Raw genomic sequence first — 25,026 nt, 5'->3', positions numbered from 1 at the left:
ACCAAATCCCGAGAACCCGTGTTCTATGGAATATCACAAGTACAGAATAGAGAGCAGCGATGTGACCCGTCGGTCCTGCTGAAAGCCGGCCTTCTAAGACCGTACTGGACCAAAAGCGTTGGGCCTCATAATTAACAAAAGACAAGCCCATTTGGGTACACATGTGGTGGGATAAGCCCTTTTGGGTACACATGTGGCGGCCCAGGTGGAGTGACCCGTCGGTCCTGCTGAAAGCCGGCCTTCTAAGACCGTACTGGACCAAAACCGTTGGGCCTCATAATTAACAAAAAGACAAGTCGCGTTGCCACTGTGCTCAATTCAGTGCCGGAGTTGAATACATATGCATATACACGCATGCACGTGAATCTCGAGGAGGAGCAAGGACTGAGATAATAGTACCATATAGTAGTATGACCCATATTGAATTTTCGAAGTACAGAGCCAGTGGATAACTAAATATATAACTTGTAAAGGATATAATTCTTTTTATTTTCAAAAACTAGATCATTCTTGCACAACCAAAGCAACCAACACGTAGGAGCCACCCTAACAGAACTAGCGGTTTTAAGCCCTTCCTATTGCATCATAGCCACCCACCAAACATATGTGATACATACTAGATGATGCCCCACGCTTTGTTGTGGTACCTTGTTAAAAATGCATACATGGTTGCTAAAAATAACTAAAACTAATGAAAAGAAAAAGTAATCTTAAAAATATAAAAATGAAGTGTACCAAAAGGGAAAAAGTTTTGAATTGCACTTAAAAGAATGTCATTTCTAACAAAAAATATGAAGGATGAACTACATACGCATGCTACAATTGCCTGACAGATATACTGTCAATAAAAAGGCTAATGTAAAAAATAACTTCTGACTAACATGCATTAATTGATGATGTGGTAGCGCTACATGTGAAACAGTAATAATTTATATTACTCAACCACTTATAAGGCTTCACTTATCCGTGTAGATTTGTATTACTCAATCATTTATCCTCCAAAATTTTGATTTGGGTTTCATCCTTTGTCATTAAACTATCGAAGGAGAGAAATTCCCCCTTCACTTTGCATCAACAAATAACTCAAATCAAGTTACTCGACGAAGAGGTCACACATCGCACATTAGATAATGGCAACATATCTCGTGAATCCGTGATCTTTCGTGTATCCGTGTGTCCCCTCTTTTCCAGCCCCACGATTTTCATCTCGCGCCTCACGTGGAGTGAACCAAATATTTACATTTAACCGCCCGCGCTGTAACTTAACTTACATTTTTCGTTTGCAAAAAACCCCTAAAGCCTCTGATCCAAGATCCCTAACCTGAGGCCTCGAGTCGTCCGTCCTTCCCCAAATCGTCCTTGCCAAATCCCTTGCATCGGCTCCCGAATCAAATCCCAATCTAGACGGCTGCTACCATGGCAACCACGACCTGGACGATTCCCTCGAAGTCCTGCAGGTAGCGGCAGCACACGAGTACCCGGCAGGCGATGGCCACCATATACGGCGACTAAGCCCAGGACGGTCATCTTGGCGGCGAAACCATGAAGAACCGACGACATGCTGCCGCGGTGACGAAGCATCTAAGATGAGGCCCCCCTCCCATGGATGACCTCCCCCGATAGCGATGATTCAGCTGTGCCCCCTCCGCCCCTCGGGGAATGTATCCGGTGCACCCGAACTTGTGGTGCTACCGGTGCACCGGATGCCATAGAATGTTTCAAAAAATCTGAAAAAAAATCTAGCACGTTGACGCAATATTAATGTATGATGTCACTAAATTTCGTGCAAAAATTTAAAATATTTTTTGAGATACAAAAATGACAAATTTGACTTCAGTGTGATAATGGGCCAAATCTAAAGCCCAAATTACGTTATGTACTATTCAATGTTGAATTTGTCATTTTTGTTTTCCGAGTTATGTTTTGAATTTTGACTTAAAATTTTGTGACAACCTACATTGATATTGTGTGAGTGTGCTAATTTTTTTCCAGAGTTTTTTAAATATTTTAAAAGTACAATATGAGCTCGGTGCACCGGTAGCACCACAAGCTCCGGTGCACCAGATATTCCCCCGCCCCTCGTATGGAGAAAGCTGTAGGGATGCAGGTTGTAGCCGGTAGCAGATGTACCAGTGCAAATATTGTCCTTCTTTATTCAGCCAAGAGATATGCAGATTATCAGTGCGAATGCTTGCATCAGCAGATTGTATCTATATTTGCAGTATAATGAATGACAATGGCTTGTTCAGATCAGAGGCTTTGGTTGAGTTTTTCCCTGTTATTTGCTTGGCATTTGGCAAGACAGTATCCTCTTTGCTGTTGCCAAAAAATTCAGTGACTAATTCAGTTATGCGTTGGAAAAATAAGTGACCTTCTCAGTCATGTGGTGAAAGCATATATGTTAAGTAAAGCTTTTGAACTACAGAAGTGGACTGAGATGGCCGTGCCCAGTTTTTAGATGAAAGCTATAATGAAAAGTCATTGTCATAAGTTTCCTGAACATCTACAAACTTCATTGTGTTCTCCCTCACGATGAAGGTCTGACCACAAATAAAGGGGCAACAAACCTGCATGTTTGTTACTAAACAGCATTACAAGTTACAGAGAAACCAGAAATTTGTACATGCTTGCATAGATAGAAAAAAAAAGTGTGAATTCAGTACATGACACAAACTTAATGTTCAGAAGTTTGACAAGCATCAAACTTGTCAGAAATCAAGTAGAATTTAATTCGACATAACACAAATTCTCATCCATTACAAGAATTCAGTACATCAAAGTGTACATGATAACATAGATAAAATCAATCTTTACTTGGACGGCCTTATTTTTTTATCAGGAAGCACCATTTGCCTGAATATCTTGCACAGTCACACTCTCTTTCCCTTTTTTGCCAGGACAGTTACGACTATCGTGAAATACCATTTGCTTGCAGGTCTTGCACAAGCGTGCGAGCTTTATCTTTCCGCCTTTGTCCTTATTTTTTCGATCCCCCTCCTTTATCTCCTTTCCCCGCTTTATTCTTTTGCATCTCCCCACAGTACGAACATCAGTTGGCGGATGCATATGAACTTTGAAGGGAATATTGCAACCAATAAAAGCCTCATATTCATCTTGCCTAGTGCTTTGGGTAGCTGCAGGGACCATTTGGTCCAAAGGCGCTTCAATGTTCAACACACTTGTTGTTAAGAAGTCCATGCCTTCATCTTAGTGTTTCGCCTTTTGAATCAGCTCTTCCATCTTATAGCGCACAGTTGAAATCTTATTTCTCATGGCCGCACCCAATGAATCAGTGGGCTTCTCTTCTAGTAGGTTCCCGTGTTCATCATAAACATTCTCCCTGCAAAGGAAAAAAATGTTGTTAGTCATATAATTTCGGAATAACAAAGATAAACCTGTTGGCATGCATTATATTTTACCTTTTGCACCTTTTCTGCCATCTTTTCATAATGTAGTAGTTGGGAAGCTCATTTTGGTTATCGATCCTCAACACTTGGATAATATGGCGACATGGAATACCAACTGACTCAAACAACTTGCACGAACAATTTGCTGCCATGCTTGTACTGTCATAGCATACCTCCCTAACCTTACCAGATTGACCTCTCAAGGTGACATTTTTTACCCCTGCATCTTGTGCAATACTCTGAAAACAACAATGGTCTCTAGCAGCGATAACTTGGAACTGAAATTTCTCGAACACCTCATATGTGAATACTTCACTACCTTGTTTCTCCATTGTCCATGGCGTAAATAGTTCTGGGGTGGTATGTATGGTTCTGTTGTCTGCCATTAATTCTTCCTCGCGTTGGCATTCTAAAACTGTGTCAAACCTAAGCCAAAACTCAACAAAAGTGAGCCTCCGTTGAATGAAGCAGTTAAAAAAAGAATTTGCACTTTCTGATCTTGAAGTGGTTCGGAGAATACCCGCTAGAGATACATCCATAAAGTACGCCAGTATCCATTTATCTGGAATGCTAAACCTCTTAGTCAACCAATCTTTTCCCTCCAACCCAAAATCTGTAATGATGGAATTCCATTGTGACTCAAACTCAGTTGAAGTTTCCGAACCCGAAACACATGAGTTCAATCTCGTCCAAAATTGAATATCTTGATTAATCAAAGGTCCAACCTTTTCAGGCACCTTTTCCATTATATGCCACATGCACAACCTATGCACAGTGGTTGGAAGAACTTTGTCAATACCATTCTTGATGCTGGTGGCTTCATCGGTTATGATGAGTCTAGGTGCTACCCCTCCCATTGCTCTTAGGAAAGTCTCAAATAGCCAAATGTATGACTCATCCTTCTCTTTGGATAAGAATGCAACACCAAAAAATACACTTTGTAAGTGATGATTAACCCCTATAAATGGTGCAAAAATCATGTTGTACTGGTTCGTGGTGTATGTAGAATCAAAGGATATCACATCACCAAAGTGACTATAGTTCTTCCTGCGTGTGGCATGATACGTCTCCATCGTATCTACTTTTCCAAACTCTTTTGCCCTTGTTTTGGACTCTAACTTGCATGATTTGAATGGAACTAACCCGGACTGATGTTGTTTTCAGCAGAATTGCCATGGTGTTATTTTTGTGCAGAAATAAAAGTTCTCGGAATGACCTGAAACTTAACGGAGATGATTTTTGGAATTAATAAAAAATATTGGCGAAAGAATCAAGTGAAGGGGGCCCACTGAGGGAGTCCTGGACTAGGGGGTCCTCGGGGGTCCGGGTTATGTGATATGGGCCGGATTGATGGGATGTGAAGATACAAGATCGAGGACCTTCCCCCGTGTCCGGATGGGATCTCCTTTGCGTGGATGGCAATCTTGATGTCCGGATGTGTAGTTTCCTTCTTCTGTAAACCGACCTTGTGCAACCCTAGCCCCCTCCGGTGTCTATATAAACCGGAGGGTTTAGTCTGTAGGGCAATCATAATCATACAGGCTAGACATCTAGGGTTTAGCCATTACGATCTTGAGGTAGATCAACTTTTGTAATCCATATATTCATCCAAGTCAATCAAGCAGGAAGTAGGGTATTACCTCCATTAAGAGGGCCCGAACCTGGATAAACATCGTGTCCCCCGCCTCCTGTTACCTTCGATCCACAGACGCACAGTTCGGGACCCCCTACCCGAGATCGGTCAGTTTTGACACCGACATTGGTGCTTTCATTGAGAGTTCCTCTATGTTGTCGATAGAAGGATCGATGGCTTGCCTTGTCGTCAATGACAAAATCACCTCTGGAAGGGCCCTAGTTCCTGGGCAGATCCTCCAGATCGGCAATTTCACCAAGACGGCCTCCCGGATTGCCGAAAATCATCTCCGCATCAACCCCGAAAGCGTCGATAAGATGGATCCGGCAGATATCTCGTCTTTAAACGAATTGCTAGATCGCATCGCCGCCCTGGGGGTCGCAACGGATTATGATCTGATTGGGCTTAAACCCGATCAGAGGGAAATCAGGTCCCCACCGGTCACCCACCTGGTGACTGTCGTGGAAGAGCAAGTTGAGGATACTGCTCCTCCTATGCTAAAAACAAACTATGTTCGGATCTCCGAGCCCCACGAGCCGGACACTCATCTTCGAGAAGAGATCATCTATCCTCCGAGAATGGAGTTAGGCGTTGAACCTAAAAACCCCCAGGACACTCCAGATCCTGGGCCAACGACTTTAGAAATTTTTCAAAATCTGGATTCCGCGGCGGGTCAGGGCTCGGATTCAAGCCCACCCGCCCACCACAATCAATACTCTCCAAGCAATTCCGGTCCCCCGGACATATGCGACTTAATGTACATACGACAGCAACCTCGGGAAACAGTCCACCACTTTTGGGCTTGATTCCTACTTGTTAAAAACAAGATTAAAGATTGCTGCGACGATGATGCGGTATCTGTCTTTTGCCGCAACTGTACAGACGAGGGGATCCTCAATGCCCTCAATCGACGCCGCATACTACACTTTGCAGATTTGGCACATATAGTACAGAAGTACTGCGCAATGGAAAGCGCTTGGAAAGCTCAGATAGCTCGGTGGGAACCACTGGCCTTTAAGCCACCCACCGGCCGGGCAAAAAGGATGCACCCTTACGGGGCACCTGATCATTACTTCACGGAAAGGAAAATAAAACCCTTACCGGGACACAGAACTGTCCTCGATGAATGGCTCGACAAACCCTGTCAGATACACGCGATGCCAAATTCTGAACCAACTCATAGCCTTCGGGCATGTTGGATACTCCGGCAGGTGGCTAAAAGCGATGAGGCTATCCTCACCAACACTACCCCGGTAAGGTACTCCCCCGAGGATAACGATCTCAATGTGTTTACGGTCTTCGAGACCTTTTCTTCAAACAATCAGCATAAAAGGGCGCTCCACGACCTCGCCGAAGTCAATCACGTAGCCGCAATAAATCCTTGGAACGATATGGCGATAACCTTCAACGCTAATGACGAACCAAGGGCTCGATCAGTCCGAGCACCAGCCGCTTTGGTTCTAAACCCAATTGTAGACGGCTTTCGCCTCACTAAAGTGCTCATGGACGGCGGCAGCGGACTGAACCTCATCTATGAAGACACGCTCGATAAAATGCAAATAGAAAAGAGCCGCATCGAGCAGAGCAGTACAACCTTTCGAGGTATTATCCCCAGCCGAGAAGCACGGTGTTCGGGAAAAATAAAACTTGATGTGGTATTCGGCACACCAGAGAACTACAGGTCCGAAGAATTAATCTTCCAGGTGGCGCCTTTCAACAACGGATATCATGCCCTGTTAGGGTGAGATGCATTCACACGCTTTCAAGCCATTCCTCGGTACGAGTACATGAAGCTCAAAATGCCCGGGCCCAACGGTGTTATCACTATCGCCAGTGATCCGGACATAGCACTCCGCGCCGAAAACAAAACCGCATCCCTGGTCCTCGAGGCACTGTCCGAAGCCCTTGTGGCTGAGGAGCTCACCGCTCTACGTTCCACAGTGGATAGAGACGACATAATTCTTGATAAAAGGCCTAAATCCACTTCTTTCAAGCCTGTAGACGAAATAGTCAAATTCCAAGTCAACCCAACGGATCCCAATAAAACAGCAGCCATTGGGGCATAGCTGGATCCGGCGGTCGATGCCGCTCTAAGAGCATTCCTGCGCGAGAATTGGGACATTTTCGCCTGACACCCTTCGGATGTGCCAGGAATCCCACGTAGATTGGCCGAACACAGCCTCAATATAATAAAGGAGTTCAAGCCAGTTAAGCAAGCACTACGGCGATTTTCCGAACCCAAGCAGCAAGCTATGGGGGAGGAGCTAGCTAAACTACTCGAAGCCAGGTTTATTCGAGAAATAAAACACCCGGATTGGCTAGCAAACCTGGTCATGGTGCCAAAGAAGGACAAATCCTGGCGCCTTTGTGTCGATTTTAAAGACCTTAATAAAGCTTGCCCTAAGGACCCCTTCCCACTGCCCCGCATAGACCAAATCATTGATGCAACTGCAGGACACGATTCACTGTGTTTCCTCGACGCATACTCCGGATACCATCAGATTAAGATGAAGGAATCCGATCAGGCCGCAACGGCATTTATCACTCCGTATGGACCTTTCTGCTTTAATACTATGCCTTTCGGACTCAAGAATGCCGGGGCCACCTACCAACGCACGATTCAAACATGCCTGGAAAAACAAATTGGCAAGACGGTGGAGGCATACGTAGATGATGTAGTCATCAAAACCAAACACGTTGAATCATTGGTGGACAACTTACGTCTCACATTCGACAACCTCCGAACATATGACATACGGCCCAATCCGGAAAAATGCGTTTTCGGCGTTCCGGTCGGAAAGTTGCTCGGGTTCATCGTTTCCAATAGAGGAATCGAAGCAAACCCAGCCAAAATCCGAGCCTTGTCACAGTTGGCGATACCAACAGACCTAGAATAGGTACAAAAATTAGCTGGGTGCGTTGCAGCCTTGAGCCGCTTTATCTCCCGATTGGGAGAAAAAGCGCTGCAGCTATATCGCCTTCTTCGGCGTACCGACCACTTCGCGTGGACGGACGCGGTAACAGCCGGCTTGGAAGAAATAAAAACTCTGCTAGCAAACAACCCAATTCTCGCTGCACCTAACATTGACGAACCTATGCTACTATATATATCAGCAACTCACCAGGTGGTGAGCACAGTGCTCGTCGTCGAACGGGAGGAAGAGGGACATAAATTCCCACTCCAAAAACCCGTATACTACGTATCGACGGTTCTCACACCATGAAAATCCCGATACCCGCACTATCAAAAGATAGCATATGTGGTTTTTATGGCATCTCGGAAGCTGCGACACTACTTTCAAGAGTGCTCGATCACGGTGGCCTCTGAGGTACCACTCAATTGTTGGGGAACGTAGTATTTCAAAATTTTCCTACGATCACGCAAGATCTATCTAGGAGAAGCATAGCAACGAGCGGGGAGAATGTGTCCATGTACCCTCGTAGACCGAAAGTGGAAGCGTTAAGTAACACGGTTGATGTAGTCGAACGTCTTCACAATCCAATCGATCAAGTACCGAACGCACGGCACCTCCGCGATCTGCACATGTTTAGCTCGGTGACGTCCCTCGAACTCTTGATCCAGCAAAGTGTCGCGGGAGAGTTCCGTCAGCACGACGGCATGGTGATGGTGATGGTGATGGTGAAGTGCTCCGCGCAGGGCTTCGCTTAAGCACTACGTGAATATGGCCGGAGGCATAAACTGTGGAGGGGGCGCCGCACACGGCTAACAGTTATTGGTGTGTCTTCTAGGCGCCCCCTCCCCACGTATATATAGGTGGGAGGGGGAGGGGAGCAGCAAGGGTGCGCCCAAGTTGGAGGAATCCTACTTGGGGCCTTGTCCAATTCGGCCTCCCCCCTTCCAAAAGTGTTGGAGGGGGAAGGAAAGAGAGGGGGGGAGAGAAGGGAAGGGGAGGCCGAATCCTCCCATTTCCTTTCTCTCTTCCCCTCCTTCCTTCTCCTCCTATTTGGCATATATGGGGCGCACCAGCCCACTAGGGGCTGGTTTGTCCCGCCCTTGGACCAATAAGACCCATATCTTTGTCGGGGGTGCCCGGAACCCCTTCCGGTGACCCGATACGTACCCGGTACCCCCAAAACACTTCCAGTATCCGAATACTATCATCCTGTATATGAATCTTTACCCCTCGACCATTTCGAGACTCCTCGTCATGTCCTTGATCTCATCCGGGACTCCGAACAAAGTTCGGTCACCAAAACACATAACTCATAATACAAATCGTCATCGAACATTAAGCGTGCGGACCCTACGGGTTCGAGAACTATGTAGACATGACCGAGACACATCTCCGGTCAATAACCAATAGCGGAACCTGGATGCTCATATTGGTTCCTACATATTCTACGAAGATCTTTATCGGTCAAACCGCATAACAACATACGTCATTCCTTTTGTCATCGGTTTGTTAGTTGCCCGAGATTCGATCGTCGGTATCCTCATACCTAGTTCAATCTCGTTACCGGCAAGTCTCTTTACTCGTTCCGTAATGCATCATCCCGCAACTAACTCATTAGTCACATTGCTTGCAAGGCTTTATAGTGATGTGCATTACCGAGAGGGCCCAGAGATACCTCTCCGATACACGGAGTGACAAATCCTAATCTCGATCTATGCCAACCCAACAAACACCTTCGGCGACACCTGTAGAGCATCTTTATAATCACCTAGTTACGTTGTGATGTTTGATACCACACAAAGTGTTCCTCCGGTATTCGGGAGTTGCATAATCTCATAGTCAGAGGAATATGTATAAGTCATGAAGAAAGCAATAGCAATAAAACTTAACGATCATTATGCTAAGCTAACGGATGGGTCTTGTCCATCACATCATTCTCCTAATGATGTGATCCCTGTTCATCAAATGACAACACATGTCTATGGTCAGGAAACTTAACCATCTTTGATTAACGAGCTAGTCAAGTAGAGGCATACTAGGGACATTCTGTTTTGTCTATGTATTCACACATGTATCAAGTTTCCGGTTAATACAATTCTAGCATGAATAATAAACATTTATCATGATAGAAGGAAATAAAACAATAAATTTATTATTGCCTCTAGGGCATATTTCCTTCATCAATGACATCATAAACAATCGAGATGGCACCGGCCGCATTGCAAAATGGGCCATCGAGCTCCTACCATTTGAAATAACATACAAACCACGGCGAGCAATTAAATCTCAGGTGTTGGCCGACTTCATCGCCGAGTGGACAGAAGCCGAACTCCCTAAAGAGTACGACACATACTCCAACTAGGTGATGTGCTTCGACGGCTCGAAAATGTTAGCCGGACTAGGGGCCGGTGTCATCCTAACATCCCCTACAGGGGACACAGTCCGTTACGTACTCCAAATCATGTACACAAACTCCAATAACGCGGCCGAATATGAGGCCCTACTGCATGGTTTCCGGATGGCTGTTTCTATGGGCATACAACGCCTCGAGGTGCGAGGGGATTCAAATCTTGCAATATCCCAAATAAACGGAGAATTCGACGCAAAAGACCCAAAGATGGCAGCTTACCGCAATGTCATGCTCAAAATATTAGCTCGGTTCGAGGGGCTTGAGTTCCATCACATGGCCCGAGACAGTAACCAAGCAGCGGACATCCTTGCTCGAATGGGCGCTAAACGCGACCCCGTTCCGCCTAACACCTTTGTGGAGTGGCTCTTCAAGCCATTCGTAGTATGGCAGGACGAGAGCGGAACCACCAGTCCGGCGTCAATCATATCCCCAGATGCCGAACACGATTCAGACATCATCGGGGGCCCGGGCACAGAAGCAACGCCTTCCGCCCATGTAATTATGGCAGTAATCGCCCCATGGACCGAACCCTTCCTGGCCTACCTTAATAGGCGGGAGCTCCCTGAGGACCAGAACGAGGCTCGTTGTATCATTTGACATTCGAAGGCCTGTAAGGTTCATGAAGGAGAACTCTACAAGAAAAGTGCTACCGGAGTCCTGCAAAGATGTATCTCCGAAGAAGAGGGGCGGCAGCTCTTGGCCGAAATCCATGCTGGTCTTGGCGGCCATCACGCCGCAGCTCGGGCCCTTGTAAGCAAGGCCTTCCATACTGGTTTTTTCTGGCCTACGGCCCGAGCAACGCACAAGGCCTCGTCCAACGTTGTGTAGGATGCTAGCTTTTCGCCAATCAAAGCCATATGCCGCCTACCGCCCTACGAACAATCCCCATTACTTGGCCTTTCGCGGTCTGGGGGCTTGACATGGTCAGACCCCTTAAAGGGGGGAAGCCATAAGAAGAAATACCTGCCGGTCATGGTAGATAAATTCACTAAGTGGATAGAAGCCAAACCAGTTAGAACGGCTGAAGCCGGACCGGTGATAGATTTCATATCCGGTGTCGTACATCGTTATGGTGTCCCACACAGCATCATCACTAACAATGGCTCTAACTTTACAGCCGACGAGGTAAAAACTTGGTGTGCTAATCTGGGCATCAAGCTCGATTACGCCTCCGTATATCACTGATGACCCACAAGTATAGGGGATCTATCGTAGTCCTTTTGATAAGTAAGAGTGTCGAACCCAACGAGGAGCAGAAGGAAATGACAAGCGGTTTTCAGTAAGGTATTCTCTGCAAGCACTGAAATTATCGGTAAAGGTAATTTGTAACGAGTAACAAGTAATGAAAGTAAATAAGGTGCAGCAAGATGGCCCAATCCTTTTTGTAGCAAAGGACAAGCCTGGACAAACTCTTATATGAAGGAAAACGCTCCCGAGGACACGTGGGAATTATCGTCAAGCTAGTCAATGCCTTTCCCTTCAAAGATAAAGGGAAGACCTTCTTCTTGATAACATCCTCGGGCATACCTGCAAGATTAAATAATCCACAAACTTCATCCACATAGATTAGGTGCAAATAGGGGTGTAATGTTACATCACCTGTGAAAGGATTAGCTAGTAGTTTCTCTATCATACCCGAAGGAATTTCAAAGTAAACATTTTCAGTAGGTTGAGGAGCAACTCTTTGCTCTACTGGTCGGGGTGAAGATACCCCGAACAAGCCCTGATGTCTACTACACAACCTTCTTCTTGTAGACGTTGTTGGGCCTCCAAGTGCAGAGGTTTGTAGGACAGTAGCAAATTTCCCTCAAGTGGATGACCTAAGGTTTATCAATCCGTTGGAGGCATAGGATGAAGATGGTCTCTCTCAAGTAACCCTGCAACCAAATAACAAAGAGTCTCTTGTGTCCCCAACACACCCAATACAATGGTAAATTGTATAGGTGCACTAGTTCGGCGAAGAGATGGTGATACAAGTGCAATATAGATGATAGATATAGGTTTTTGTAATCTGAAAATATAAAAACAGCAAGGTGACTAATGATAAAAGTGAGCACAAACGATATTGCAATGCGTTGAAACAAGGCCTAGGGTTAATACATTCACTAGTGCAAGTTCTCTCAACAATAATAGCATAATTGGATCACATAACTATCCCTCAACATGCAACAAAGAGTCACTCCAAAGTCACTAATAGCGGAGAACAAACGAAGAGATTATTGTAGGGTACGAAACCACCTCAAAGTTATCCTTTCTGATCGATCTATTCAAGAGTCCGTAGTAAAATAACACAAAGCTATTCTTTCCGTTCGATCTATCATAGACTTCGTACTAAAATAACACCTTAAGACACAAATCAACCAAAACCCTAATGTCACCTAGATACTCCAATGTCACCTCAAGTATCCGTGGGTATGATTATACGATATGCATCACACAATCTCAGATTCATCTATTCAATCCAACACAAAGTACTTCAAAGAGTGCACCAACGTTTCTACCGGAGAGTCAAGACGAAACCGTGTGCCAACCCCTATGCATAAGTTCACATGTTACGGAACCCGCAAGTTGATCACCAAAACATACATCAAGTAGATCACGTGAATATCCCATTGTCACCACAGATAAGCACATGCAAGACATACATCAAGTGTTCTCAAATCCTTAAAGACTCAAGCCGATAAGATAACTTCAAAGGGAAAACTCAATCCATTACAAGAGAGTAGAGGGGGAGAAACATCATAAGATCCAAGTATAATAGCAAAGATCGTGATACATCAAGATCGTACCACCTCAAGAACATGAAAGAGAGAGATCAAACACATAGCTACTGGAACATACCCTCAGCCCCGAGGGTGAACTACTCCCTCCTCGTCATGGAGAACGCCGGGATGATGAAGATGGCCACCGGTGAGGGATCCCCCCTCCGCCAGGGTGCCGGAATAGGGTCCCGATTGGTTTTTGGTGGCTATAGAGGCTTGCGGCGGCAGAACTCCTGATCTTTTCTGTTCCCCGATGTTTTTAGGGTATATGGATATATATAGGCGAAAGAAGTCGGTCAGGGGAGCCACGAGGGGCCCACGAGGGTGGGGGGCGCGCCCAGGGGGGTAGGGCGCGCCTCCCTGCCTCATGGCTTCCTCGAAGCTTCCCTAACGTCTACTCCAAGTCTCCTGGATTGCTTCCGTTCAAAAATAACTCTCCCGAAGGTTTCATTCCGTTTGGACTCCGTTTGATATTCCTTTTCTTCGAAACACTGAAATAGGCAAGAAAACAACAATTTGGGCTGGGCCTCCGGTTAATAGGTTAGTCCCAAAAATAATACAAAAGTGTTTAGTAAAGCCCATAAACATCCAAAATAGATAATATAATAGCATGAATACTTCATAAATTATAGATACGTTGGAGACGTATCAGCATCCCCAAGCTTAATTCCTGCTCGCCCTTGAGTAGGTAAATGATAAAAGAAATAATTTATGAAGTGTGAATGCTAGCAGGTGCACAAGTTTGATCAATGATAATTTCAATCACCTTTTCTAGCATCATTATATGTCTGCTCATCTCATAAAACTTTTCATGATCAAGTAAAGAGCTATTCACATGTTAAAGCATAGACCATAAACTTTCCTGAAAACTAACAAACTATGTTCTTAGTCATCAAACAATTGCAATTCATCTTATTTTCAGGAAGGGTCTATGTAAGAGCTTTGATTTAGCAAATCCCACATACTCAACCATCATATAGTCTTCCATGATTGCTACCACTCAAAGCATATTTTTAGAACAAATAGTATTCATCGAACACAGAGAAAGATAGGGGCTTAATGTTTCGCCTCCCAACCTTTTACCTCAAGGGTAATGTCAACAATAATAATTCATGATCAAATATATTTGAATGGACATATATGCTTAGATCTTTCTCCAGCACATGATGCTTCCCAGCTAAAAAGTAGGTTGGAATGAGAAGGAATACTACTGACTCTTCCATAAAAGTAAAAGATAGGCCCTTCGCAGAGGGAAGCAGGGATTTGCAGAGGTGCCAGAGCTCGAAGCTAAAACAGAGATGAAAATAATTTTGAGAGGTATACTTTCATTGTCAACATAACGACCAAGAGTTCCCAATATCTTCCATACTAGATACATTATAGGCGGTTCCCAAACAGAAAGGTAAAGATTTTACTCCCCCTCCACCAACAATCACACTCCACGGCTTGTCCGAAACAACGGGTGCCGGCCAACTTTCAACAATCCTGGGGGAGTTTGTGTAAATTATTTGCGAATTTGTTTTTGATCTTTTGATCATAGGACTGGGCATCCCAGTTACCAGCCATTTTCTCGTGAATGATGAGCGGAGTCCACTCATCGTGAGAATAACCCACCTAGCATGGAAGATACTGACAACCCCTAGTGGCTACATGAGCGATTCGGGCATACAAAACAGATTATTATTTGAAGATTTAGAGTTTGGCACATGCAAATTTACTTGGAACGGCAGGTAAATACCGCATATAGGTAGATATAGTGGACACTCATGGAAGAAACTTGGTTTCAAGGAATTTGAATGCACAAGCAGTATTCCCGCTTAGTACAGATATTTTAGCTAGCAAAGGATTCTAAATAGCAAGCACCACATGTTAGAGGATCCATAACAATATAACTTCTATACAAATATACCCAAGCATAACTCATTATGTTGTCTTCCTTGTCCAACTTCAACTAATTTGCTCAGGTTTGAAAATAATTAATGGGGCTGACAATCATAGAAGATGTCCAAGATAGTATATTTATATGTGAAATCTCTCTTCCTTCAATATTCTTTCATGAATTGTTCAAGTGACCAATACAATGTTTGCTAACCTTCAAAAAAATTACCACCTCTACTTCTTATATGTGAAGGCATTACTCCCCATGGGAAAGGCATATGAAACATATATAATTTCAGATTTATGACATTCAAATCATTCAACCATTTACTCATAGGATATAAGTGAAGCACACGAGTAAATGACAAACTACTCCAAAAAGATATAAGTGAAGATCAAAGAGTAGTTAAATAATTATGTAGCTATGTGAAGACTCTCTCTCATTTAAGAATTTCAGATCTTGGTATTTTATTCAAACAACAAGCAAAACAAAATAAAACGACATTTCAAGGATAGCACTCATCATGTGAAGAAGCAAAAACTTAGGCTCAATCGATACTAACCGATAATTGTTGAAGAAGAAAGGTGGGATGCCTACCGGGGCATCCCCAAGCTTAGATGCTTGAGACTTCTTGAAATATTATCTTAGGGTGCCTTGGGCATCCCCAAGCTTGAGCTTTTGTGTCTCCTTAATTCCTCTCATATCACGGTCTTCCTAAATATCAAAAGCTTCATCCACACAAAACTCAACAAGGACTCGTGAGATAAGTTAGTATAAACCAATGCAAAAACCTTATCATACTCTACTGTAGCAAATCACTAAAATTATTATTCAACATTGCATACTAAATGCCTCTGCATATTTAATACTCCTATCCTCAAATAGAATCATTAAACAAGCAAACATATGCAAACAATGCAAACATAACAGCAATCTGCCTAAACAGGACAGTCTGTAAAGAATGCAGCAAGATCCATACTTCCCTAGCTCCAAAAATTATGAAAGAAAATTCCCACTGTAGTAAATTTATCAGATCTTATTATGCAAAAGGTTTCAACATTTTATCACATTCTGACTTTTCTAGGGAATTTTTGCAACAGTGGTAAACTTTGTGTTTTGAAACAACAACATGTATACTTGCAAAATAAGCATGGTAAAGGCTATCCTTGACATTTTTATTGAAAATAGAGATGCAAAACATTATTCTAAATAACATCAAGCAAATACTAACAAAATAAAATGATGCTCCAAGCAAAACACATATCATGTGGTGAATAAAAATATAGCTCCAAGTAAAGTTACCGATGAACGAAGACGAAAGAGGGGATGCCATCCGGGGCATCCCCAAGCTTAGGCTCTTGGTTGTCCTTGAATATTACCTTAGGGTGCCTTGGGCATCCCCAAGCTTAGGCTCTTGCCACTCCTTATTCCATAGTCCATCGAATCTTTACCCAAAACTTGAAAACTTCACAACACAAAACTTAACAGAAAACTCGTAAGCTCCGTTAGTATAAGAAAATAAATCACCACTTTTGGTACTGTTGTGAACTCATTCTAAATTCATGTTGGTGTAATATCTACTGTATTCCAATTTCTCTATGATTCATACCCTCCGATACTACTCATAGATTCATCAAAATAAGCAAACAACACATAAAAACAGAATCTGTCAAAAACAGAACAGTCTGTAGTAATCTGTATCAAACGTATACTTCTGGAACTCCAAAAATTCTAAAATAAATTGGCGGACCTGAGGAATTTTTCTATTAATAATCTGCAAAAAGAATCAACCTAAAAGCACTCTCTAGTAAAAAATGTCAGCACATCTCGTGAGCGCTAAAGTTTCTGTTTTTTACAGCAAGATCATAAAGACTTCACCCAAGTCTTCCCAAAGGTTCTACTTGGCACAAACACTAATTAAAACATGAAAACACATCTAACCAGAGGCTAGATGAATTATTTATTGCTAAACAGGAACAAAAAGCAAGGAACTAAAATAAAATTGGGTTGCCTCCCAACAAGCGCTTTTCTTTAATGCCTTTCTAGCTAGGCATGATGATTTCAATGATGCTCGCACTACTAGGAAAAGGTTACTTAGTGGCGCACCTGTTTTTGCCATTAATGGCGCACTACAGGTGTGCCACTATTATCACGCCATTATTAACAAAATAATAATGGCGCACCTCTGGTGCACCATTAGTATAGTGCGCCATTACTATGCCTATCTGGTGCGCCATTACTAAATGACTTAGTAATGGCGCACCACATAGAAGTGCGCCATTACTAACAATTTTTTTCAAAAAAAATTCAGATATTTTTAAAAAAATCATTTTTTTTCATTTTTTCTTCTTAAGCTCGGGTCACTATGGCTTAATCTCAAGTCAATATGCTTAACCTCAAGTCAAATCACACTCCGTGGTCAAACTTCCCGGAAGGTCACCCATCCTCACACTACTCCAGCCCAAGCACGCTTAACTTCGTAGTTCTATCCAACCCCAGCACCAGCTCACTTCACAGACACTTGTTGATATATCTATCATATCAATCCTATTAAACCTTATTGATGTCTAGGACTTTGTTCATGTTCATGAGTGTGATGAAATTTTGAAAAAATATTTCAAACTTCCAGGTCATATTACGTATCATATTTTGAAAAAAATGTCCAAATTTTTTTTTAAACCAATTTTTTTCCTGTTACTAGTGGCGCACCTAGCAAATGGTGCGCCACTAGTAAGTTTGAATTTTTTTCATTTCCCCCCCTCTAGATCTTAAAAGCCCCATATCTTTCGTTCTATTAGGTTTTTGGGGATTTTGAAGATGTTGAACAGGGTTCCCCCAGTTCAATTCGTATGTAACTGACGCGGCTAATAAATTATAGATACGTTGGAGACGTATCAAGCATCCCCAAGCTTAATTCCTGCTCGTCCTCGAGTAGGTAAATGATAAAAACAGAATTTTTGATGTGGAATGCTACTTAGCATAATTTTCAATGTAATTCTCTTATTTGTGGTATGAATATTCAGATCCGAAAGATTCAAGATAAAAGTTTAATATTGACAAAAAAGTAATAATACTTCAAGCATACTAGCTAAGCAATTATGTCTTCTCAAAATAACATGGCCAAAGAAAGTTCATCCCTACAAAATCATATTGTTTGGTCATGCTCATTTTCGTCACACAAGAATGCTCTCATCATGCACAACCCCGATGACAAGCCAAGCAATTGTTTCATACTTTAGTAATCTCAAACTTTTTTCAACTTTCACGCAATATATGAGCGTGAGCCATGGATATACCACTATGGGTGGAATAGAATATGATGATGGGGGTTATGTGGAGAAGACAAAAAAGGAGAAAGTCTCACATTGACGCGGCTAATAAACGAGCTAGGGGATGCCCATCGATTGATGTCAATGCAAGGAGTAGGGATTGCCATGCAACGGATGCACTAGAGCTATAAATGCATGAAAGCTCAACAAAAGAAACTAAGTGGGTGTGCATCCAACTTGCTTGCTCACGAAGACCTAGGGCATTTGAGGAAGCCCATTTTTGGAATATACAAGCCAAGTTCTATAATGAAAAATTCCCACTAGTATATGAAAGTGATAAAACAAGAGACTCTCTATGATAAAGATCATGGTGCTACTTTGAAGCACAAGTGTGGAAAAAGGATAGTAGCATTGCCCCTTCTTTTTTGGGGGGGCCTTTTTTTATTTGGCCTTTCTCTTTTTTGGGGGACAATGTTCTATGAATGATGATCATCACACTTCTATTTATTTACAACTCAATGATTACAACTCGATACTAGAACAAAGTATGACTCTATATGAATGCCTCCGGCGGTGTACCGGGATGGGCAATGAATCAAGAGTGACATGTATGAATAATATGCATGGTGGCTTTGCCACAAATACGATGTCAACTACATGATCATGCAAGGCAATATGACAATGATGAAACGTGTCATGATAAACGGAATGGTGGAAAGTTGCATGGCTATATATCTCGGAATGGCTATGGAAATGCCATAATAGGTAGGTATGGTGGCTGTTTTGAGGAAGATATAAGGAGGTTTATGTGTGATAGAGCGTATCGTATCACGGGGTTTGGATGCACCGGCGAAGTTTGCACCAACTCTCAAGGTGAGAAAGGGCAATGCACGGTAGCGAAGAGGCTAGCAATGATGGAAGGGTGAGAGTGCGTATAATCCATGGACTCGACATTAGTCATAAAGAACTCACATACTTATTGCAAAAATCTACAAGTCATCAAAAACTAAGCACTACGCACATGCTCCTAGGGGGATAGATTGGTAGTAAAAGACCATCGCTCGTCCCCGACGGCCACTCATAAGGAGGACAATCAAAGAACACCTCATGTTTCAAATTTGTTACACAACGTTTACCATACGTGCATGCTACGGGACTTGCAAACTTCAACACAAGTATTTCTCAAATTCACAACTACTCAACTAGCACAACTTTAATATTACTACCTCCATATCTCAAAACAATCATCAAGCATCAAACTTCTCTTAGTATTCAACGCACTTATAAGAAAGTTTTTACTAATCTTGGATGCCTATCATATTAGGACTAATTTCTCAATTTAAGCAATTAGCATGCTGTTTTGTTGGACTCTCAAAATGATATAAGTGAATCATGAGAGAACAATAATTTTTATAAAATAAAACCACCGCCGTGCTCTAAAAGATATAAGTGAAGCACTAGAGCAAAAACTATATAGCTCAAAAGATATAAGTGAAGCACATAGAGTATTCTAATAAATTCCGAATCATGTGTGTCTCTCTAAAAAGGTCTGTACAGCAAGGATGATTGTGGTAAACTAATAGCAAAGACTCAAATCACACAAGACGCTCCAAGCAAAACACATATCATGCGGTGAATAAAAATATAGCCCCAAGTAAAGTTACCGATAGACGAAGACGAAAGAGGGGATGCCTTCCAGGGCATCCCAGATTTGGCTTTTTGGTGTCCTTAGATTTACCTTGGGGTGCCTTGGGAATCCCCAAGCTTAGGCTCTTGCCACTCCTTGTTCCATAATCCATCAAATCTTTACCCAAAACTTGAAAACTTCACAACACAAAACTTAACAGAAAATCTCATGAGCTCCGTTAGCGAAAGAAAACAAAACACCAATTCAAGGTACTGTAATGAACTCATTCTTTATTTATATTGGCGTTAAACCTACTGTATTCCAACTTCTCTATGGTTTATAAGCTCTTTTACTAGCCATAGATTCATCAAAATAAGAAAACAACACGCGAAAAACAGAATCTGTCAAAAACAGAACAGTCTGTAGTAATCTGTAACTAACGCAAACTTCTGGAACTCAGAAAAATCTACCAAAATAGGACGGCCTAGACAATTTGTTTATTGATCTACTGCAATTGGAATCAGTATTTTATCACATTCTGGTGATTTTTAACAATTGTTTTCGTGAACAGAAAGTTTCTGGAATTTTCAGCAAGATCAAATAACTATCATCCAAGAAGATCCTATAGGTTTAACTTGGCACAAACACTAATTAAAACACAAAAACAAATCTAAACAGAGCCTAGATGAAAGATTTATTCCTAAACAGAAGCAAAAAAGCAAAAAACTAAAATAAAATTGGGTTGCCTCCCAACAAGCGCTATCGTTTAACGCCCCTAGCTCGGCATAAAAGCAAGGATAGATCTAGGTATTGCCATCTTTGGTAGGCAATCCATAAGTGGCTCTCGTAATAGATTCATAAGGTAATTTTGTTTTCTTTCTAGGGAAGTTTTCCATACCTTTCCTTAATGGAAATTGGAATCTAATATGTCCTTCCTTCATATCAATAATTGCACCAATCGTTCTAAGGAAAGGTCTACCAAGAATAATAGGACATGAAGGATTGCAATCTATATCAAGAACAATGAAATCTACGGGCACATAGTTCCTATTTGCAACAATAAGAACATCATTAATTCTCCCCATAGGTTTCTTAATGGTGGAATCCGCAAGGTGCAAGTTTAAAGACCAATCATCAAATTCACGGAAACGTAGCAAATCACATAAAGTTTTTGGAATCGTGGAAACACTAGCACCCAAATCACACAAAGCATAGCATTCATGATCTTTAATTTTAATTTTAATAGTAGGTTCCCACTCATCATAAAGTTTTCTAGGGATAGAAACTTCCAATTCAAGCTTTTCTTCATAAGATTGCATTAAAGCATCAACAATATGTTTGGTAAAAGCTTTATTTTGACTATAAGCATGAGGAGAATTTAGTGCGGATTGCAACAAGGAAATACAATCTATCAAAGAGCAATTGTCATAATTAAATTCCTTGAAATCCAAAATAGTGGGTTCATTGATATCTAAAGTTTTGACCTCTTCAATCCCACTTTTACCAAATTTTGCATCAAGATCTAAAAACTCCGAATTTTTGGGACGCCTTCTAACTAAAGTTGACTCATCTCCAGTCCCATCATTATCAAGATTCATATTGCAAAACAAAGATTTAATAGGAGACACATCAATAACTTTTAGATCTTGATCTTTATTCTCATAGAAACTAGAAGAACACGCTTTTACAAAGCAATCTTTCTTAGCACGCATACTAGCGGTTCTTTATTTGCACTCATCAATGGAAATTCTCATAGCTTTGAGAGACTCATTGATATCATGCTTAGGTGGAATAGATCTAAGCTTCAAAGAATCAACATCAAGAGAAATTCTATCCACGTTCCTAGCCAATTCGTCAACTTTAAGCATTTTTTCTTCGAGCAAAGTATTGAAATTGTTTTGCGAATTCATAAACTCTTTTACACTAGTCTCAAAATCAGAGGGCAACTTATTAAAATTTCCATAAGAATTGCTGTAGGAATTACCATAATTATTAGAGGAATTACTAGGATACGACCTAGGATTAAAGTTTCCTCTATAAGCATTGTTACCAAAATTATTCCTACCAACAAAATTCACATCCTTAGATTCATTATTATTCTCAATCAAAGTAGACAAAGGCATATCATTAGGATTAGAAGAAACACTATTATTAGCGAACAATTTCAATATCATCCATCTTTCCACTCAAAACATTAATTTCTTCTATCGCATGCACTTTTTTACTAGTAGATCTTTCGGTGTGCCATTGAGAATAATTAACCATAATATTATCTAGGAGTTTAGTAGCTTCTCCTAAAGTGATTTCCATAAAAGTGCCTCCCACGGCCGAATCTAAAAGATTTCTAGAAGCAAAATTCAATCCGGTATAAAAATTTTGTATAATCATCCACAAATTCAAACCATGAGTAGGGCAATTACGTATCATTAATTTCATCCTCTCCCAAGCTTGTGCAACATGTTCATGATCAAGTTGCTTAAAATTCATAATATCGTTTCTAAGAGAGATGATCTTAGCAGGAGGAAAATACTTAGAGATAAAAGCATCTTTGCACTTATTCCAAGAATCAATACTATTTTTAGGCAAAGACGAAAACCAAGTTTTAGCACGATCTCTAAGCGAAAACGGGAATAGTTTCAGTTTAACAATATCATTATCCACATCTTTCTTCTTTTGCATATCACACAAATCAACAAAGCTATTTATATGGGTAGCGGCATCTTCACTAGGAATGCCAGCGAATTGATCTTTCATGACAAGATTTAGCAAATCAGCATTAATTTCACAAGATTCAGCATCGGTAAGAGGAGCAATCGGAGTGCTAAGAAAATAATTGTTGTTGGTATTGATAAAGTCACACAATTTAGTATTGTCTTGAGCCATCGTGACAAGCAAGCAATCCAACACACGGGCAAATAAGAAGCAAGCAAAAAAGAGGCGAACGGAAAAGAGAGGGCGAATAAAACGGCAAGGGTGAAGTGGGGGAGAGGAAAACAAGAGGCAAATGGCAAATAATGTAATGCGAGGGATAAGAGTTTGTGATGGGTACTTGGTATGTCTTGACTTGTGCGTAGACTCCCCGGCAACGGCGCCAGAAATGGCTCGTTGTCAGGAGTTCAAATCTTGACTTGACTTTGCGTAAGCCTCCCCGTCAATGGCGCCAGAAATCCTTCTTGCTACCTCTTGAGCCTTGCGTTGGTTTTCCCTTGAAGAGGAAAGGGTGATGCACTAAAGTAGCGTAAGAATTTCCCTCAGTTTTTGAGAACCAAGGTATCAATCCAGTAGGAGGCCACGCTCAAGTCCCTTGCACCTACACAAACAAATAAGAACCTCGCAACCAACGTGATAAACGGGTTGTCAATCCCTTTACGGTCACTTACGAGAGTGAGATCTGATAGAGATGATAAGATAATATTTTTGGTATTTTTATGATAAAGATTAAAAGTAAAGATTGCAAAATAAACAGTAATAGAAATAGCTTGTTGTCGGGAGATTAATATGATGGAAAATAGACCCGGGGGCCATAGGTTTCACTAGTGGCTTCTCTCAAGATAGCATAAGTATTACGGTGGGTGAACAGATTACTGTCGAGCAATTGATAGAATTGAGCATAGTTATGAGAATATCTAGGTATGATCATGTATATAGGCATCACGTCCGTGACAAGTAGACCGACTCCTGCCTGCATCTACTACTAGTACTCCACACATCGACTGCTATCCAACATGCATCTAGAGTATTAAGTTCATAAGAATGGAGTAACACTTTAAGAAAGATGACATGATGTAGAGGGATAAACTCATGCAATATGATATAAACCCCATCTTTTTATCCTCGATGGCAACAATACAATACGTGTCGTTTCCCCTACTGTCACTGGGATCGAGCACCGCAAGATTGAACCCAAAGCTAAGCACTTCTCCTATTGCAAGAAAGATCAATCTAGTAGGCCAAACCAAACTGATAATTCGAAGAGACTTGCAAAAATAACCAATCATACATAAAAGAATTCAGAGAAGATTCAAATATTGTTCATAGATAATCTGGATCATAAACCCACAATTCATCGGATCTCGACAAACACACCGCAAAAGAAGAGTTACATCAAATAGATCTCCAAGAGAATCGAGGAGAACTTTGTATTGAGATCCAAAGAGAGAGTCTAGCTAATAACTATGGACCCAAAGGTCTGAGGTAAACTACTCACACATCATCGGAGAGGCTATGGTGTTGATGTAGAAGTCCTCTGCGATCAATGCCCCCTCCAGGGAGCGCCGGAAAAGGCCCCAAGATGGGATCTCACGGGTACAGAAGGTTGCGGCGGTGGAACTAGGTTTTCGTGGTGCTCTTCGATGGTTTGGGGGTATGTAGGTATACATAGGAGGAAGAAGTAGGTCGGTGGAGCCACGAGGGGCCCACGAGGGTGGAGGGCGCGCCCAGGGGGTAGGCGCGCCCCCTGCCTCGTGGCCTCCTCGTCGGTTGCTTTACGTGCACTCCAAGTCCTCTGGATCACGTTTGTTCCAAAAATCACGTTCCCGAAGGTTTCATTTTGTTTGGACTCCGTTTGATATTCCTTTTTTGCGAAACACTGAAATAGGCAAGAAAAATAGCAATTTGGGCTGGGCTCCAGTTAATAGGTTAGTCCCAAAAATAATATAAAAGTGTATAATAAAGCCCATTAAACATCCAAAACAAAATATAATATAGCATGGAACAATAAAAAATTATAGATACGTTGGAGACGTATCAATGGCAAGAAGCACAGACGTACAGGGGAATTTCTAGGTGGTTTCTTTAACGATTACTCTACCTGTTTTCAGGACCCACACATAACTCTCCCTTGGTTGTGGCATGTCAAATAGCCTGTTGCTTATCGCACTACTTGTATCAATGCGCTTTGACGTATTCATCAAACTATAATGGAAACAGTTTGCGGCCCAAATTTTAGATATAGTCAGACAGGCTAGACTTCTAGGGTTTTAGCCATTACGATCTCGTGGTAGATCAACTTTTGTAATACTCATATTCATCAAGATCAATCAAGCAGGAAGTAGGGTATTACCTCCATAGAGAGGGCCCGAACCTGGGTAAACATTGTGTCCCCCGTCTCCTGTTACCATCGAC

At 42.0% G+C, this 25,026-nt stretch overlaps 1 pseudogene; it reads right to left on the bottom strand.

Annotated features, from left to right (window-relative positions):
* Nucleotides 1-2,746: 2,746 nt before the first annotated feature.
* Nucleotides 2,747-25,026, bottom strand: part of LOC141026172 (protein FAR1-RELATED SEQUENCE 5-like) — a 115,528-nt pseudogene continuing 93,248 nt past the window's right edge.

Source organism: Aegilops tauschii, chromosome 6 (assembly GCF_002575655.3).
Source record: "Aegilops tauschii subsp. strangulata cultivar AL8/78 chromosome 6, Aet v6.0, whole genome shotgun sequence".
NCBI lineage: Eukaryota > Viridiplantae > Streptophyta > Magnoliopsida > Poales > Poaceae > Aegilops > Aegilops tauschii.
This window is presented reverse-complemented; position numbering and strand designations above follow the sequence as displayed.